Source organism: Eulemur rufifrons, chromosome 7 (genome assembly GCF_041146395.1).
Source record: "Eulemur rufifrons isolate Redbay chromosome 7, OSU_ERuf_1, whole genome shotgun sequence".
In the NCBI taxonomy this organism is placed as follows: domain Eukaryota; kingdom Metazoa; phylum Chordata; class Mammalia; order Primates; family Lemuridae; genus Eulemur; species Eulemur rufifrons.
The window spans coordinates 47,656,087-47,669,615 of NC_090989.1; the positions used below are offsets into that span (position 1 = coordinate 47,656,087).

Genomic DNA, 13,529 nt, shown 5'->3' on the forward strand with positions numbered 1-13,529 from the left:
CCTCTCCCTCGTCATTTCTTTCTGATTCTGTATTACAAAAGACAGAGGATGAATCTGGCTATGGCAGAGACGTTCTCAGAGGGCAAGTTTGGGGGAAACCAGAGCCCCATATTAATGCAAAAGGGCAAGGGAAATGCCAGGAGCATTCCCGTTTTAACAACATGTCCCTTTATATGTCTCATCGCTCTGGCTACCTATCCCAGATCATCCTAACTGCTCAGGTGAGGCCCAGGGAAGGCAAGATACAAGCCCACCTCTTCTCTGTAGTATAATCAAGCTTGTGATCAGTTTATAAAATGCAATTCCTGGGAAGGAAAGAATAAACAAACTGCTCATTGTTGTTAACTCAGACGCAGTTGTTAACTGAGACTTGTCTGATTGCCCAAAGAGAGTTTAATGCACTGGATTTAAATAGACAATAACTTTTAATAAAATAATAAACATTGGTGCTATTAGTATTGAATTGTTGTGTTAATACTTTATACAATGTCATAATTTCTAAGGTTTCTTTCATTACTATGGATCATTGTACTACAGCCCAGTGTCAGTATAATTAGGAGATCTGGGTTCAAATGCTAGCATCTGATTCTAATGAGCTTTTAAAGTGAGCTGTGGCCATGTCATTTTGCCTCTCTGGGCCAAATTTCCTTACTATAAGTAAGGAAATTAGACAATGTTACTTTAAGGTCCCTCTAAAATTCTGTTATCCTTTATATTCTCAAAGGACATAATGGTCAAAGGCATGACCTGTGGGTTGAGGGTAAGTTATCACAAACTTTTCAGCAAGAAATCCTGTGAACATAGGGTGCAGTGAACAGGGAGTAAAAATTCATCTTCCTCCACACCGTTGTTTCACAGTAAAATGAGCACTTCTCTTTGGGAAAGTTATTCCTCATTTTCTTCCACAAATTCATGACCAGCGCATACCTCAGAGACCTAGTTCAAAGCTCTTCTCTGGAAGGCATGCCTTTATTAGCCTCTTTTTGTGCAGCAAATGTTACATTGGGTGACAGAAGGTTTTCTTCCTCCTCTACTCTGCTATAGAAATTCTTACACAATGGAATGTCAAAACTCATCACCCTAGGGAAGATACAGAATCTGACAGAGTTTAAGTCCCAGGAAAAACTGGGAGTGGATTTGAAAAAAAATGCCTCTGTATAAAAGTTGGGACCATGATTTCTTTCTGGGGCTGGTGTGGTCCAAGGGCTACAAATATTATGTCAACCCAAATTGAATCAAGTAAATGATCTCCTTTTTTATAGAGGTGGCACATTAAAATATCCTCATATTACATTTATAATTTTATATTTGTATCTATAAATGGTTAACTGAGTAGGAGCTGTGGTGAAGAGGAAGAACAGCAGAAATTAGTAATGGGGCAAGGATGTGAGCCCAAGGTACATCTCCTCCTTTGGAAGAAAAATTTCTGGGTCTTTGGTTAGGGATAGCAAAAAGTTGCTATGAAAGCTGGGATATGTTTGGTTTGGGATATGCCCTGGGCCATTCTGTGATCTCTCTAGAGCAGTCCTGAAGCTAGGACATAGAGCAGATGGTAAGGACCCAGTCAGGTGAGTTCTGAGGGATAAAGAGAAAGGAGCAGAGGTAACAGGGCAAATGGGACAGGCAAGATGAGAGCAGAATGATAAGCCACACCTGCCGAGGTGACAGAAGAATGGGGAAATAAAAACACAGCCTGTTGGGTGGGACCTACATAGTTTTCAATCAACCAAATAAGTGCTTTTCTCAGACTGCAGACTAGATGTTATCTAGTTGGTCAAGTGACTCTTGCCCCATTACTACTTTCTGCAGTTCCTTCTCCAATATTCCTCTTCACCACAGCCCCTACCCAGTGAGCTTTTTAACTTTAAACTGAAATTTTTCATCCTATCTCTTCATACCTTTTGTCTTTATTTATTTATTCATGAAAACCTTCACATTTATACATTATCAGCAATGTGCTGCTTACTGTTACAGTCTATGATCTCAAAAAGTTTGTAACCACATATTAAACCAATCAGAACAAGGAGATTTATGTACAAGGTAAGAGCTGCAGTATTGTAGGGGAGGGAATTGATAATAATACTTAAAGTTAGAGCTATCAAGCAAGGTATAAAAAAGAAAGAGTATCTCGCTTCCAAAATTCTTTCTGGTTCTTAACAGTGTATAATTTTGCTTGTTCTTTTCTTTCCTTTTCAAGTCCCATGACCTTATTTATTTATTAAGCAACAATTTAGTATATGACTTACCACGTTTCAGGCATTACAGGCGCCTACTCATTTACTGTTCATAACAACCCCGTGGGGTAAGTGCCATTATCCTCATTTTATCTAGGAGGAAACCATAGCACAGAGACATTAAGTAACTCTCTCAAGGTTACGTAGCTGGTAAGTGACAGAGCTGAGAGTCGAACCAGAGATTCCATCTCCAGAGTTTGTGGCCTTAACCATTTCACCATGTTTTGAATTTAAACAGACATTTGTTCACAGAAAAAGATAAAATATTTAAATGATGAACACAAAACCTAATTCTTATCTAATTTCCTGTTATATAGGAAAAGAGTTTATTTTCTCTATCTTTTTTCATTTGTGTACACATTTAGTTTAATTGTAACAAAGCAATTTGTACACTTTTAACATGTAAAACTGAGCATCATCTTTCCAGTGAAACAAAAAGAAAATTTAAAAAATAAACAGGGACAATATTACAATAGAGAGTGTCAGTTCCAAATAAGCTCCTGCAGGTTCTGTTGATTCTCCCGTTGAGTGGCAGGACTCAAGTCAGCATCAGGAAAGAATTTATTTTAAATGCATTATCTTGGCCGGGCGCGGTGGCTCACGCCTGTAATCCTAGCTCTCTGGGAGGCCGAGGTGGGCGGATCGTTTGAGCTCAGGAGTTCGAGACCAGCCTGAGCAAGAGCGAGACCCCATCTCTACTAAAAAAAAATAGAAAGAAATTATATGGACAGCTAAAAATATATAGAGAAAAAATTAGCCGGGCATGGTGGTGCATGCCTGTAGTCCCAGCTACTCGGGAGGCTGAGACAGGAGGATCACTTGAGCCCAGGAGTTTGAGGTTGCTGTGAGCTAGGCTGACGCCACGGCACTCACTCTAGTCTGGGCAACAAAGTGAGACTCTGTCTCAAAAAAAAAAAAAAATAAAATAAATGCATTATCTTAAACTGCAAAGATGTCCGTGAAACATCCCAATTAAACAAGCCAAGGAAGAAGCCATGCTGCTACAATGCCCACTTGATCCACCTAAACCTCTCAAAACTACTCTGTGCAGATCTTCTAAAACCCCAGTTTTAAAAGGTTTTTTCTTTTTTTAAATAAGAGAAAGTATACAGATAGATGTTGGTAAATGCTAACTGTTCATATTCAATAGAGACACAATGTACTCTTTGGCCCAACATACAGAGAAAGAAGGAGAAAGACTAGAATACCAGGTACCACTACGCATGGGCCTTGCACGCTCCAGCTTCCAGCACAGCAAGGGAGCAGGTTTTTCCTTTTTCCCACAGAGCTTGTTGATGTTGATTCCATACAGTTTTTGTTGAGATAGGAAGGGATAAAAATGAATTCAGAACAGAAGGGGGGTAAGAGATTCTTATCCCTTTGCATTCTTCTCAAGGTATCTTCCCCACAAATAAGTTGAGAATCTGAACAGGGTGACTAAGCACAAGAAGGGAAAAAAAGACTACAACTCGCTCCCAGGGACTGGAGAAAATTTTTAAAAGGAAGGTCAGAATCCATTAGTCTTCTATTAGTCATCTTCTCCTTTATTCTCCTCTCCTTTCTCCCCTTCATCATTAGCTTCATCTTCACCTTCCTCCATCCCCTTCTTCATCAATCTCTTCCAAACCTTCTTATTTTTCACCATCGTCATCATCTTCTTCTTCTCTCTCTTCTTCGTCATCCATATTGGGAACCAAATAGTACTGTAATGATTTGGCCAAATATCCTCTTTGATGACCTCTCCTAACTCATCTGCAACTGCATCAGAATGGTCAGTAAACCAGGTACAAAAGCTCTCTGGTTCCTCCGGCTGCCCTCTTCCTGCTGGCTTTATTCTGCATTTGACTTGAGCATTGGATAAAATCCTTTCCAGATTTCCATTTGATTTCAGGAGACTTTTAAGATGGATCCCCACTCTCACTCAGATGAAATTCTTTAGCGAGAACTTTGTTTTTGAAGTAAGGATTTTCATCAAAAGAAATATCTATTCTGTAACCTGATTTAATATCTTCAAATTCTGTTACAACTCTGGTCAGATAATGCAGTCCTTCTCTTTGTTCTCCTCCCCAGGCAGTGAAGACACCTGTGGAATGTTGACAAATGTCATCCCCAAATTTGGGATTTTGGTGATCAATCTGACCTCTTCTGAAAAAAAAAAAACACAAAAACAAAAAGCCCCACAAATGGTTGGCACAGGTTGTCATATTTTTATTCTACTTTCAAGATCTCCTCACTGGCTTGTTCATTAAGTCTGTCTATTTCATTTCACTCATCAATATGTTCAATTGCTTTTTGCTGTTCTTTTCTTCCCTTCTTTGGCAAAGCCAGAGAGACCGATACCTCCTTTGGCTTTGGGGCAGGAGGCATGTCTTGGTTTCTTCTTTTGAGATGGGAGCAGAGACTGGCGTTTGGGGGCCATTCTGTGAGGAAAGTCCAAGAACCAGACCAAGGGTCTCCTTCCTATCAGGAAGAAGCTCAAAAAATGTTTTTTCCTCTCTCTTATTTTTTGTAAATAATAGCCAATTGCTTCTAAATAGTTTTTGGACCTGTATTATTTCAGTTTTTCATTGTGCAGGAAATGAAAGCACAGGGTGAGACAAAGAAGCAATTTAGGTGTCCTTTAGGGATTTTTTCCAAAGCTTAGACTTTATTTCTATGAAGCCAAAAGAGGCTGTTCTTGTGTTCACGTGGGCTAAAGTGACTCACAGATTCTGTATTCTCAAGAGTATTCTGGGCTTTCCCTCGTTAAACAACTACTGGTAGGATGCCATTTACACATTCATACTGTGCTGGTTGAGAGATGGGTATACATGAAAATATAGGCTTGGTGCCTGCCATTGATGAGTTTATAATTTAATTAAGGAGACCAAACACATACACACACACACACACACACACACACTCCACCCTTAAATAACTTTCACAATCTAACAGTATGTAAGCAAACACCCAAATAAAGAATCAGGAAACTGAAAGGTCAGGGCAAAATTTATGCATGGGCTGGGTTTGTCTAGATGGGTAGAAGACATATGGAACATATCTTATATATTTCTGCAGATTCTCTTGGCCTCATCTGTCTCTAGGATCTTCACCTCTTTCACCCATTTGCTTTGCCTCAGCTGCTGCTGCTGCACCTTACAGAATCTCACGACAGGTCCATGAGATTCTTCCTCCTGTGACTGACCAGCCGTATGCCCAGAACCTCTGGCTTCTCCTACCACTTAAGATTTGTATGATATGTCACACTGCTAAGCATGGGCTGTGGCTTCACAAGCAGCTCCCAAAGGATCCAGAACATACAACTTCAAAGTGTGGGAAAATTGACTTTGGCCAAAGAAAAACAGGAGGTGAAAGATTTATGCAGATAAGCACAGTTGTCCCTTAGTATCCATGGAGGATTGGTTCCAGGACCCCCCCATCCCGACCGAAGATACTTAAATCTGAGAATGCTCATGTCCCTGACATAAAATGGTGCAGTATTTGCATGTAATCTATGCACATCTTTTTGTATACTTTAAATCATCTCTAGATTACTTATAATACCTAATATAATGTAAATGCTATGTAAATAGTTGTTATACTGAATTGTTTAGGGAATAATGGCAAGGAAAAAAAAGTCTGTACCGGTTCGGTACTGACTCAATTAAAAAAAAAAATATTTTCCATGCATGGTTGGTTGAATCCATGGATGCAGAACCCGTGGATACAGAGGGCTGACTGTATTCTGTCCCTTTCTTCCTCTAATGGACTTATCTGAAACACAGTTTCTTTGACCAGCCTGTCTAGAGACATTGTGGGTAGCTAAGCAGGTGACCCCAAGAGAGTGGCTAAGACTCTTCAAGCTCTTTGTGAAGTCGGGCCATTTGTTGTTTTTTTTTTTCTTTTTTTTTGAGAATTGATATGAACAAATTTATTTATTTTAACCAGTAACACAGTTGTTTATTATCATTGTCAAGTATTATGTACTATACATAATTTTTTTGCCTTAAACAAAATCTACTAAACTTATAAGTACAGTAATCAAGTGATCTAAAACATAGTAGTATTATTTACAAACAATAAATTTCTAATACATCTTTCAGCTTATGGACAATAAGATCATTATGACAGGTCTTCTGGAATATTACAAACACTTCAAGTGACAATCACTCTTAGATTGTCTTATAATTAACATTAAAACATGCTGTGGGTTTCATTTACTTTGAGGCCTGGCCTCTTATTTATCTTCCCAGGATTAGTTACACACCTAAGGGAACACGTTTGCCATTTCAACTTTTTGGAAGCAAAGTCCCTGGCCTTCCACGGAGCATATCTCTTGGGCATTTTTCAGCCATAGCACAAGATTAGATCCAGTCTGTCTCTGCTGCCTCATTGGGTTCTGCATTTTCCTGTTATTCCTCTTGGACTTTTAACCCCACTCTGTAGTCATGCTGATGACATCCCATCGTATCCTGCATTCGTCTCATGCTTCTGTCAGGGTATGAGGCCACGCCCTCTAGTCATTCCAGTGACAGGAATGAAAATACACGAAGGTGCTACTGGGGGTAGAGGCCGTTTTTGATATGCATTGCTGTCTTTCCCTGTCTCATTTGCTTTTTCCTTCACTCTTGTTGCCTCGGGATCACACCTCTCCAAATAAAGTAACACCCTGTAATCTTTGCCTCAGTTTTTGCTTTCTAAAAGTCTTGGAGTAAGACAGAAAAGAAGATCTGGGCTGAGAACATTTATGCCGGGAAGCAGCCAGGGTCAGGTTTTGGAGCGCCATACTGAGGGGCATGGGCATTCTTTGGAGGCCTTTGAGCAGGGGAGTGACATGATGGAAACTGCGATTGAGCAAGGCAGATCAGGCTGGAATAGAACATTGGAGTGCTATGAGGTGGGGAGAACTGTGGGCAGAAAGACTAGTTATTTAAAAAATGTGAGGATGAGTGTAGGACCAAGCTATAGAAGTTAAACGGTAGATGAAGAATCTTAGGATGGCTTTAACCATCTTAGTAAAATAGGAAGCAAGGTAACTCACTAGAGCTTAGTAAGAGGAAGGTCAAATTGGAGGGGTGAGGGGAGGAGAACTTCAGTGTATGTTTCTGAGCATCCGTGGTCCAGATGGGTCACATTGTTTCCTGCTGGGCCTGTGTCTCTGGGTCTCCTGCTCTCCCTCAGTAGCTTCTAGGGCACCCACTGAGTTTCTCATTTCATGATTAGTTTGTTTACTATAAACAAATTGTCAAAAGACTGATCAGATATTTACATGGTCTATTCAATTTGAATTTTGTTAGTTAAATGTTGTTAATTTTGTATATTAATTTGTTAAGAAATCAAAATTAGTTTGTTAATTTCTGAGGCTCTTGCTGTTTGTGCCATTCATCGTTGGAATGACCCCAATCTCAGGGCTGGTGTGCACTGCTGTGTCCTGCTTCTTCTGCCCCTGACCTCACCCTTTCTGAATTTCATTTTCTTTTACTATCAGTATTCTACTAAGTCCTCAACAGGTATTGGCTTCAGATATGTGCATTTTGCTCATTCATGCTGCATTATTTAATCATTCAACACATACTCATCTAAACAACATAGGAGACAGAAATAAATTAGGTCCATTACAAACCCTTAAGGAAATCACGGTCTAGTTTGATCTAGAGTGTAAACTAATTAAATTTTAAAATCTTTGCAGGTAGAAACATTTAAAAATATTTTTGGTGTGTGTGTTCCCACCATGCCTCAAATAATGCTAGGTACTTAGTGAACGGTAATCAATGTTCTGAAAAGATGGAAGAACTTTAGCATTGGCAGGAATTTAGATTATTCTAATCCAATCACCTCATTTTATGGGCAAGGATACAAAAAAGTGGTTTACAACTTGCCTGTCACACAGCTAACCGGGGAGGATCTGGGCTGAGAGAAACCAGGGCTCTTGGCTCCCAGGTCAAAAACGTTTGTGCTGCGTCTCTGTATCATTATCAGAAAGGCAGTACAGAAAACCAGGCTGACTTATGTAAAAACAAATGTGTTAAAAAGTACTAATTGAAATTCTACAGGGATAATATCCATATAATCAAACATGTAATATGAAAGTGCTTACAACTTTCTTGGATGTTCTCTTTGGTTAGAATTAGAGGGTATAAACATTCTCTGGGAATAAATGCATCGTACTAAATGTAAAACTGTTCTTGGTCACCAGTGTGTGACCCTGCTGGTAACAAACTAGCAGTTACTGTCAGGACCATTGCTTGAGATGTCTAGAAACACCCTGGTGGTCCTAGCTGGGCTATTCTGTCTGTGACCCTCTGATCTCTACCTCCTGCCTTATCCTTTTTACTCTACTTAGTTAATAGACATCCTTGGGAAGTGAGAACCTGGAGCCTCAGGGGACCCAGCTCTGCTTCCTCTTGTGCCACCGTTAGATTATCCACAGCAGCAACCCCAGGAATCTTGGTAATATTGATTTGCGTGCTCAATCCCCCTTCTGGATCTAGGATCTTTATTCTCAGCAAGGCTAAGACTGTATATTTCTTTCAAATTCCAGGTGATGTGCAAGTCAGAGAGGAAGGTTTGGTGACAGAGAGGGCTTCTTCCGAAGTAGAATTTAAGAGAAGAGTTTAGACGTAGATTTTCCCATCATTAAAAACTGACTAATGGCCTGGCGCGGTGGCTCATGCCTGTAATCTTAGCACTCTGGGAGGCCAAGGCGGGCGGATCCTTTGAGCTCAGGAGTTCAAAACCAGCCTGAGCAAGAGCGAGACCCCCATCTCTACTAAAAAAATAGAAAGAAATTAGCTGGACAACGAAAACTATATAGAAAAAATTAGCCGGGCGTAGTGGTGCATGCCTGTAGTCCCAGCTACTCTGGAGGCTGAGGCAGTAAGATTGCTTGAGCCCAGGAGTTTGAGGTTGCTGTGAGCTAGGCAGATGACACAAGACTCTAGCCTGGGCAACAGAGTGAGACTCTGTCTCAAAAACAAAACAAACAAACAAACAAACAAAACAAACAAACAAAGCAAACAAAGAAACAAAAAAACCTGACTGATTTTGAGCTCTAGGTACTACATCTCTTTGAATGCATTTAATTTTGGGAATTTTGTGTGAAGAAAACCAATGGAAGACTAAATATATTTAAAATATAAATTCATAAATAAAGTATTGCTGGGAGCTGTATGTTTGCAACTAAAAAGTGGGGCTAAAATTAGACCTGGTAGTAGCAGGTAAAAGAGGATTTTAGGGCAGGCACTTGCAACCCAGAGGAATATGATATCCTTTTTACTTTTTCCCCCATGGTTGTTACATACTGTGTGGCAAAAAACATTGAGTTTCTTGCAGAGATTTTGAAGTATTTCCCAAAGCTATTAGGGAGACTAGTTGCATTCATCTAGGATAAGCTGGTATTCTTCCTCCCTCTATTCAGTGATTAGCAAATGGCCTGTGATTTTTGTCTTTAGAGGTGTATAGTTGTTTCCATGAACAATAACCCCCTAGGCCAGATTTGGTCTAATGTTCTGAGAGGCTCCACCTGTGGCAGAGACGGAGAACTCTAACATTCAAGGGCATCTGAGGCTGCACCAGTCTTGAAGGATAGAAGTCAGGAACGATCAAAGGCCATCCAGACACTAGGGTAAAGTGCTTGTTGGGAAGCATGATTTACGTGTGGGTGTTGCTAGCCTGGCATGTGAACAGGAACCCTGGGGCAAACTTCATCCTTTTATCTTTCAGAAGCACTATGTGCCAATCTCTGTGGGCAGCTTCCTTTGCAGTTGAAGGGAAATTGGTAGTACTTGGGCTAGTGACTTGCTCATGGCCAAAGAGGCCACCCCACAATCCTGGGTGTTTTAGGGATGTTGGTGAGATGAGGAGAAGGGTGGGGGGTGCTTGTACTTTGAGCATCTCACCTCCCAGTATGGGATCAACAGCAGCCTTTGAATGTCGGTCCCTTTCAAATCAAACATTGGCAATTTCACTTTAATCTCAGGGCCATTTATTTTTTTCCTTCTATAATATTCCAGGTGTTCAACTAGATTATATAAAATGGCAGTTAACAATCTGTAAATTGTGTCTCTCCAGACCTGGAGGAGATTGGTCCTTGCTGTTTCTGAAAGGCTGGAGAAGGATTCTAGTGTTTAGTTCTTAAATGAACTAGCACTGATGGTGACTCTGTAGTAGACTGAGACAAATTGCCTTCATCTCAACTGACCTTTTATAGAAGATGTTTATGTACCTTTATTACATTATTAGAACACATAATTGAGTTGGAGGACAGGGTAGGGGCATATTTTTAGAACATTGTTGATTGAGAAAGAAGCAAGTAGGTGACCTTTTCCTTATGGTGCTTGGTAAAGCAGTTAATCATCTAATATGATATTGTTACTGATCGCCATAGTTGCTTCTTACTCTTGTAAACAGAAGAATTTTTGAATCCAAAAGTAAGATTCACTTGTTTGAACCTGGAATTCTGGGTCAAACTGTACCTAACACATTTTCCTAGAGCAGATTCCTAGATAGCTATGCCAAATGGATTCCCCATTCTCCCAAGAATGGGAATGATCCAGAATTTACCAAGGCATCTGGAATTTTCTCTCTCTGGAGCAGGACCAATCCCTGAGTTAAGACACAGAATCTCAAGTTTGTGAATCTCAGCTGAGGTTGGGAGAATTTACATAGCTGAAAAAAAAGGACAATGTCACCTCATAAAGAATTAAAGTTACACTGCTTTTGCCCCTTGGTATTCCATTCATCATTGACATATATATTTCCCTAAGTCAGGGTGGGAAAAATTTCCCTAAGGCAGAGTGGGAGAGATTGTGATTGCTGAATGAGTGGTGAAGAGTTTGTAGAGGTGAAAGTATTAAAAGAAGGACTGACTTGTGAGCTGTCTTCAAGAGGAATGAATGCAAAGTGTTAGCTTTCCCTGTTGTTTGTTTTTTCTTGTAGATACCTTGACTATGAATAATAGTTTCAATAGGGAAGACAGAATGAGTTCTGACAGGAAGGTTGGGAGCTGTGACAGGCAGAAGAAAAATGAAGCCAAACAGCATGGAGATGTGTCATCACTACTGGGTTTTACCTTGATCTACATTCAGTTATCTACTTCTTTTCAAAAGGCTGGGCACTCATTCAAGAAGAGACAGCATGTATGTTCTGACTTGGAAGTAATGGATGAACTTTCATGTGCAGTATATGGAAATAGTTTTATTACTGTCTTCTCACACCGTGAATTCGTTAACTTGTCCATCCATTCAACAGTTATTGATTGAGAACTCACTACATGTTAGGCACAGTGATAAGTACTATAGGTTATCAATCACGTATTTCCTAGAAATTTTGTAGTCATGAACAATTTTTTTTTATTTTTAAATTTGTTTTGGTTTTGTGATATATGCTAAAGGCTTCAAACCAGGAATCCTTGAATGAATAGAAAAGATGAAGGTAATTGTGATTAATTCATAAGCTTTATAGAGTTTTAGATCCATATTTCAGTGGACCTGTAAAGGAACTGTCTCACTCACTATTTGATGTATTAAGTCTTGTTATTACAAGCCAATTATGAGTAAGATAAGACACTGATTGACTCTAGAGACACGCTAAGTTGTTGCTCAGAAGTAAGGTAAGTAGCCTTCTGTGTGCTTACCATTCTTGTAACCAGGAGCATTTATAGCACTTAAACCTTTATATTTCTCACTATGGATTTTGTGCTTATCATTATTTGCTGGGTAATGCTACAGTAACACCTGTATAAACTCACAGCCATGAATGTGGGGGATGTGATAGGAAAGGGAGACTGAGAATCAAAGAAAAAGCCTTGATACAAGACAGAAAAAAGTCACTGACAAAAACACAGGAGAAAAGTACATGTTATCAGATGGGAGGGTGGAGGAGGAGAAACAAAACTGTGCCCATCAGTGAAATGAATTATGAATAAGTCACCCTTCTGGGTGGCTATAATGTAAGGAATGGAGGTGTTGAGGGCCGCAGTGGAGAGGAAGTACGGTAAGCAAGAGTCAGTAGGTGATCTGTGTGATTCTAGTATCTGGGAAGGGAAAGGATCAAAACTTGAGCAATTGAAGCCAGAGTCAGTGTTAGCGGAGAGGAATGATAGTGATATAGTTGTGGAGCTTGGAGAAGGTTTTCCTGGCCACCTTCAAAGCCTACTGTGTGTTGTGCAAGAGACTGTCCTATGGTAAGAGCAGGCCATCTGCTTGGTGAAGATGTGGCTAAGACGAGTGTGGGAGGGGATTGAAGATATAATTTTCAGTAAGGAAAGCTGGGAGGCTGAACATAGGAGCACCCAGATCTTTGTGTCTGTCGGGGAAAGGAAGAATGAATCATTAGTTGTAGCTACGGAGAGTAGGATTTATACACTAAGGTTGCCCAAGAAATTTTAGCATCTACATGCAGACTATCACATAATGTTTGATTTATCTGATAATTTGGAATTTTAATTAGATACCCTAATAAAACTTTGTTAATAAAACTTCCTGGTAGGAGGATTTGTCCCATATTTCAAATGTTTCTCAGTATTGGGAAATGGAATTCCCAACTGGCTGCATTTCAGACTAGTAATTACCTGAGAAAATTAGTATAACAAATACAGTGATTTGAGTTTTATTCTGGAATTACACATCCCTTTTCTTCCTGGAAATGTCAGCTTAATTGTTTATAGGTGCTCAGGGGTCAGTTTCATAGAAGGTTGAGCAGTGGCATAGCCTGTGTCTGAACAATGTATTATGAAGAAAAATCCAATGTGAGCTTTCATTCTTTCCGTGTTTAAACCTTAGAGAATCAGAAAAAGAACCTCTTAGTTTGTAATAATCAATTCTCAAGTGAAGCTTGTAGTCATTGAAAAACTCTGCTGTTCTTTCTTCATAGGGGCATGTAAATAAACATCTTGGGCCCTCTCTTGACTGCTGGCGTCACAGTGTTGGAACAGTAATAATAGCCAACCAGGGCCTGTCTGAATATAACCCCATTATAGTAGCAGCTGTGGAGACACAGAAGCCAAAGAAGACCTAGGAAGACTAGGTTGCAAGGGAAGATGAGTTTATTCCCAGGAAGGTTGGGATTGAGAGAAATACAATCCAATAACTACAGAAGACAGAAATAAGAGGCCACTAGCCTATTCTGAGTGGTGGGAGAAGAGAAAAGCAAAGTGCAGAAGTGGGAAAAATAGCCACCACCAAATCGAAAAAAACACCTTTATAACAAAAACTAGATTGGTGAATGACCTTTAGCTGTGGAAAGACACAATTCTGATGAAGCATGAATTGAAAGGATTTCTTCTGAGGGCTAATTTACATTTTTCTTTTTTCCATT

At 39.8% G+C, this 13,529-nt stretch overlaps 1 pseudogene; it reads right to left on the bottom strand.

The window, feature by feature from the left end:
* Positions 1–3,762: 3,762 nt before the first annotated feature.
* On the bottom strand, positions 3,763–4,653 carry LOC138386260 (protein SET pseudogene; annotated as a pseudogene).
* Positions 4,654–13,529: the final 8,876 nt, after the last annotated feature.